We start from the raw sequence: 7500 nt of genomic DNA, 5'->3' as shown, positions 1-7500 counted from the left end.
AGCATTATTGTGCTACATATTGCATCCAAACTGAAACTGCATAGGACTCCCTACTGGAGTAATGTTATAAAACCAAAATTAATACTTGCCTAAAAAGTTTGTGTTGTTCTGATATGACAAACTAAACAATAAAATGTACAAACCATAAATCTCTATTTGTATTATCAGAATATATACATATTTTACTTGGTGAATTGCTGAGGTTGCGTTCTGAATATCCATCATACAAACTTGCAAGAGATCCCAAACTTCAGTCCGCTATGAAAGTTTCTGAACCAGCAGTCTGTTCCATGTATGAAAAACAAGAGAAGTCTGACATCATCCAGAAACAAAGGTCCAGATTTAATCGTCCAACACAGTGAACTCTTTTCATATACTAAGGACAAAAAGTAGTCCGAATATAATTCCAAGAATCTAAACTAAATTCATTGCTGAAGGGTATTTAAATCCTGTGTTATGTCCATCTGGCGCCGCAGGACATTTTTTCCAAATTTGGTCTCTGGCACACACTGGAAGGGTCAGGCGATTTCTTTTGCTCAGTCGTTACCAACATCACTCCACTAAATTACGATAGGCGAGATACCTGTACAGCCTAAAAGAAATAAAAGTACTAATTTATGATTATTCTTTTTGCTGTAAATTCATAAAAATATACATTTTTACATATTTTATTGTATATATATACATATATATATATATATGTATATACATATATATATATATATATATATATATATATGTATATACATATATATTGTTACATGCACAAAAGGGCATCTAAATCCGATCAATCTTTTTCACTCTATGTGAAGTCACTTTCGTATTGCGTGGTGGCCATATTGAAGAATGTAAACAACAGTTGTTACGTCATCAGTGTGTCCTAGCGGTGGAAAATGTAACTACGACATTGAAAAGTTTGTCTATCAGGCACTTTTAAGACCACATTATTTGGATAAAATCAAGACTATAAAATGCTAGAAACGTGCATTTTAGTGTTCTAACTTCTTCTAAATTATATTTTCATCCATGAAATAATAAAAAATAAAGAAATCCAAAACCTTCTCAGTTGACCTTTAATATATCGACGACATTTGTAGACATTTCGATATTATCATCCTACTTTGTTTTTGCTATTTCGATCAATCTTTGAAGGTGTTCTAATACTATTACAATATTTTGTTTGATTATTATCAGGTTGTCTGAGACTGCTAAGATCAAACTAATCATTTATGCTTTGAATTCTAGGGCTATAGATCAATATCATGCCCACAATGCAGCCTTGTCTGTTCAAAGAAGTAATAGATATCAAATGTTGCCATATCATGTATAGCCCTTATTGTCGCATTGTTAAACTTATTCATAAATCTAGAGAAAATATGTAGCTATGTAGCTAACGCCTACTTGATACATTTCATTAGGTCATGAAAATAAATCAATTTCAAAGAATTAGAAAATGAAAGAATATGCAGCTACTGTTCGCCAGCATCTACTCGAGATATTTCATTAATTAAAGTGATACAAATAAGTTACTTTCTCCCACCGTTTGGCCAAATCTAAAAAAAAGATATATATTTTGGTCTTTATAAAAGAATATTGGAAATTGAATAAACCCGTTACATCAATAACAAGAAAAGAATTTATGTGAGATTGAACGACAGGAATACGGTCGTAAAACAAATGTCATTACAGAAAACGTAAATCATCCCAACTCGTCAACAGATCCGCGCATGCGTTGTCCTATCTTTCTTGTCAAACCGTGTTTATATTCTGCAAGTTGAGAGAGAGACAGTGCCAAAAGATGAAATTAAAGTGAGTTTTTCACTGCGCCTTGTCAACACTACCATTCTACTGACTGCATACTTGAAGACTGAGTTTAATCAGGCATGTGGACACAGTTGAGTCCTCATGAAACTTGGCGCAGTGACTTGGTATTCAAAACGTGACAGGAAAATGTGTACTCTCCTCATCGCCATCACAGCCAATTATCTTCCAAAACATTGATATGACCTGTTATCTACAACCCTTAGTCTTCTCATGTGTATCAAGTAAGACATCTATAGTTTTATATTTTTCTTAGTAGTAGGTACTATAATGTTATAATGTAGTAGGGTATAAATTATATAAATACAACATTCCTGACATAGTGTTGAAACAGTCAACAATATACCATTACAATGGACTGCTCAGTTTCATTTAAAAGATAAAAAACAAATTACTTGTCTTCCCTCTTCCCTCTCATTTTACCTTAATGTAAATGTATACATACACACATATACCAAAGGTTTTTTTTCTTTATAAGGGAGGTAGCAAAAAACAAAGGCATAAAACCACTCCCACCGTTTCCATCCCCATCACATTCCACTCCCCTCCACCCTCTTCCCTCCCTCTTATCTTGGCACCTCCTGGATGACGGGTCATCCCTGCATCTTGCCCACTGCCCTGGGTCAGAAGCAGTGTTACAAGACACAGCACATCCAGAGCAAGGCCGCTTCATTAAATCGGCGACCCCACCTCTCCGTCCCCTCATGCAGAAAAGGAGAAGACGGGGAGAAATCCCTTCGGGCTGCGTCAAATTATTTCTCATACATACTCCCTCACCCCCCATCCCCCACTCATATATTACAAATAATCTTTATAAACTTGTACTTAACGACATGCACATGTAAATATATCTTTGGTTGCAGATATAATTTACTAGAAAAAAATAAAGTTAATGAAGTTGCTATAAACAATAATGATACTTGGTTTTGAAAATTGTAAGTTATTCAACTTGCTCCACAGTATAACTCTAGTTTTCTTAGTGTGATTAATATATATATATATATATATATATATATGTGTGTGTGTGTGTGTGTGTGTGTGTGTGTGTGTGTGTGTGTGTGTGTGTATATATATATTTTTATATATATTTGTGTGTGTGTGTGTGTGTGTGTGTGTGTGTGTGTGTGTGTGTGTGTGTGTGTGTGTGTGTGTGTGTGTGTGTGTGTGTGTGTGTGTGTGTGTGTGTGTGTGTGTGTGTGTGTGTGTGTGATTCGCCATGGTCTTGGATCATGTGTTGGACTCTTGATCGACAACTGTTTCCCTGCCGAAAATAGCCTCCCAAGCACGCACGCACCCACCCAACTCCCCGCCCACGAGAGTTGGAGTAACAACCCGCAGCGCAGCGGTACTGAAATTATTTCAGCCCTGGGCGGTATTCGGGACACACACACACACGCGCGCGCGCGCACTCTTGAAGTCTTCATATGTAGTGGTTATACCTTGTTTCATTTCAATGTACTTAATTTTGAGTATGTGCTGTAGATATTTTATTTACTTGAGAGCATTCTAAGATTTTTTTCACATTTTTTGTTGACTGAAAAGATATTTATATTTAAAAAGGAAATATTGATTAATAAAGATACTCTAAAAATAATAGAACTATTTATATATTCTTATTTCATTATAAAAAGTTATATTTTTTAAAATCGACCAAAACATATGAATCTGTTATCCCCCCCCCCCAAAAAAAAAGAAAAAAACGTAGACTCAGGGGTGACTTGATACAAGTCTTTAAAACTTTAAAGGGAATGGGCAACATCAAAAGCGACAAAATATTCACACTGAATAAAAATCAGACAAGAAACAATGGTCTCAAACTGTCACAAAATAGATTTAATTTGGAAGTGGGTAGGAACAACTTCGCCAACCGTGTAGTTAAGGAATGGAATAAACTTCCTGCAGAGGCAGTGTAATGTAGTTTAGTTCGAAGCTTTAAGAATCATTTAGATAAACACCTAAGCAAGATGCTGTTATGACTGTCATTTATTTTATATTATTTGTTTATTTGTCTTGTCATCATATGTCTGTGTTGCTTGATTCATATTATTAGTTATATTTCAGTTTGTTATTATTTACTATTTACCTGTTTTTTATTATTTAACTATACCTATGCACTTACTTATTTATTCTATTTATCACTATTTATATTATTATATATATATATTTTTTTTTAATATTATTATAACTTTTTTTCGCATCCGACCCAGTTATGGACCAAAAAGGTCTCCTGTCGGTATGCTCCGCCTTTGTAATCCTTTGTAATACTTTGTAATGTCATGCATCTTTTCATTTTCTAAAGTAATTTATTTAAAAAATGTAATTATATATATGTTCCCGATAGCTCAGTTGGTTAGAGTGCCATGCCGATAACGCGGAGGTCGTGGGTTCGATCCCCTGCACGGCCCTGGCCCTTTGAGGTATTTAGATAGGGCCTATTGCGACAAAGGGGGCATAGGACTGAGGTGTCTCTCCCTGGGTGATATTAGAGACAGGATTGAAGAGTGTATGGCCGGGGAAGGTGATAGACTCATTGTTTAAATGCTAGGAGGAATGATGTAGGTAAGTTCGGGAGTGGGGAATTATTTGCGCGGGTCCGGGATGCGTTAGACAAGATAGGAAAAAGGGTGTGATTCCTACTGTATGTGGAATTCTTTCGAGGCGTAAAGTTGGTGGTATGTGGCCTTCCAGGGCTATTGCAATGAATTTTAGTCTGGCAAATCATTGTAAGGCCAATGGATGGGCATTTGACGACAACTGCTATTGTTTTTACGGCAAGAATGGTCTACATACAAGGGACGGGGTGCACTTGTCACCCAAGAGATATAGGCTCCTTGCTGAATCCCTTGAGCGAAAAGTAGGTATCCTGCATTTATCTTTTTTTTCGGGTAGATAGCTCTGGAGTCGGGAACAAATATCTGAATATATCTGGCGTTAGTTAGACCTACCCTTGACTATGCGTTCCAGTTTTGGTCTCCGTCCTATAGAATGAATTTCAATTCACTAGAATTAGTACAGAGGAAAATGACCAAAATGATACAGGGGCTCAGAAATTTACCTTACAAGGACAGACTTAGGCACCTTAATTTACACTCTGGAAAGATGCGGAGTGCGGGGTGATCTAATGGAGGTGTTCAAGTGGATCAAGGACTTTAACAAGGGGAATGTAGACAAGTTTATCACAGTAATGAATATGAATTGGACAAATTTCGATTTAAGAAGGAAATAGCCAAGAACTGGTTTATCAGTAAAGTGGTCAACGAATGGAGTAGACATGTAGTGAGCACTGAAACTATCGGTTGTTTTAAGAAAAGGCTAGACAAATTTATGGATGGATATGATAGGTGATAATGAACATGGACAAACACACACACACACACACACACACACACACACACACACACACACACACACACACACACACACACACACACACACACACACACACACACACACACAAACACACACACACACTGTAGTTAGATACTGGCCTGCCACTACGGAGGTCCGGGTTCGACTCTCCCCCGGGGCTGAAATAATATCAGTATCGCAGCGCTGAGGGGTGTTACTCCAACTCTCGTGGGCGGGGAGTTGGGTGTGTGTGTGTGTGCAAGGTCATAGCATTACCCATAGATCGGACCTACGAGCTCTGAGCTCTCTTCCTGGAGGGAAATAGCTGTCGATCACGAGTCCAACACGTGATCCAAAGACCAAGTGAATACACACACACGACTCGGGGCGCAGTGGTAGAGTTCCCGGGCGCCACTACGGCGGTCCGGGTTCGAATCCCGCCCAAGGCCGATATAAATTTAGTATCGCTGCGCTGCGAGTCGTTATTCCAACTCTCGTGGGCGGGGAGTTGGGTGTGCGCGTGTAAGGTCCCAGGATTACCCATAGACCGGTCCTATAAGACCTATGAGCTCTCTTCCGGGAGGGAAATAGCTGTTGATCACGAGTCCAACACGTGATCCAAGCCAATGGTGAATCTCTCTCTCTCTCTCTCACACACACACACATACACACAAACACAAAACGCATACATACACGCACACACACAGTCACACATGCACACACACACGCACACATACACACAAACACACACACAAACACACACACACACACACACACACACGCGCGCGCGCGCGCGCGCATTTGTAGAAAGAGAGAGGCTTGGTGAAGGGGTACTGAGCTCGTGCGCTAGCTCAGCGGTCTTGGTTCAATCCCTGTCCATGACTGAATAGCATCACAGCACTGCAAACAGGTACCCCGCTGTGTTGGGCAAGAATTGTGTGTGTGTGTGTGTGTGTGTGTGTGTGTGTGTGTGTGTGTGTGTGTGTGTGTGTGTGTGTGTGTGTGTGTGTGTGTGTTTGTGTGTGTGTGTGTGTGTGTGTGTGTGTGTGTGTGTGTGTGTGTGTGTGTGTGTGTATGTGTGTGTGTGTATTCACCTCGGATCTGCTGCAGTCTCTGTCGAGACAGCCAGACATCACCCTACGGCAGTGAGCTCAGAGCTCCTTATTAGCCGATCTCTGGGTAGGTCTGAGACCACTCACACACCACACACCGGGACAGCAAGGTCACAACTCCTTGACTACTGCTAAGTGAACAGGGGCTACACGTGAAAGGAGACAAACCCAACTTATCTCCGCCCGACCGGGGAATCGAACCCCGGTTCTCTGGCTTGTGAGGCCAGTGCTTTACCAATCCGCCACCGAGCCGTGTGTGTGTGTGTGTGTGTGTGTGTGTGTGTGTGTGTGTGTGTGTGTGTGTGTGTGTGTGTGTGTGTGTGTGTGTGTGTTTGTGTGTATGTGTGATTAATGTTACAACATTACCCATATATCGGGTTATATATGAACTTTGAGTTCTCGTCCGGGGGTCCAACACATGATCTAAGACCGTGGTGAATCATGCAAGCAAAACGAGAGAGAATGAAATATATGTATTGTATATATATATATATATATATATATATATATATATATATATATATACAATACATAGATTTTTTCATAACCCGGTGACATATATGTCTATATATATATATATATATATATATATATGTATATATATATATATGTAATTATATATATATATATAATGTATATATATATATATGTATATATATACATATATATGTATGGCAGAAGAAATCACTTGAACGCGTGATACTAGTATGCAGACAAACCACTGGGAAAATGAAAGAGATGAGACCGAGCGCTTTCGTCTATTCAGACATTTTCAAGGTATAGATACATAAAAGAGACAAGTATATATACTCAGAAGGTTAAGGTGGATCTCTCCCAGTGCCATATTGGCTCAAGTGTCCGGACATTTGGTTTACAATTTTTGTTATGATAAATTCATCCAATTTGTATAATCCTTGACTTAAATTTAAATTATTAACAAATGCATTCTTGATCAGACTGGATTCTATGATGTTTCTATTCAAATAAGAATTACTTTTGACAATTACTTTAGCTTCATTCCATTTAGCGTTATTTGTCCATCTTAGGGATTTTAACCATTGTATCAATTGGAATGAAGCTAAAGTAATTGTCAAAAGTAATTCTTATTTGAATAGAAACATCATAGAATCCAGTCTGATCAAGAATGCATTTGTTAATAATTTAAATTTAAGTCAAGGATTATACAAATTGGATGAATTTATCATAACAAAAATTGTAA

This window comes from Oratosquilla oratoria, chromosome 11 (genome assembly GCF_046742065.1).
Source record: "Oratosquilla oratoria isolate Oo_2021 chromosome 11, ASM4674206v1, whole genome shotgun sequence".
Taxonomy (NCBI): Eukaryota; Metazoa; Arthropoda; class Malacostraca; order Stomatopoda; family Squillidae; genus Oratosquilla; species Oratosquilla oratoria.
Note: the sequence above shows the minus strand (reverse complement) of the source record.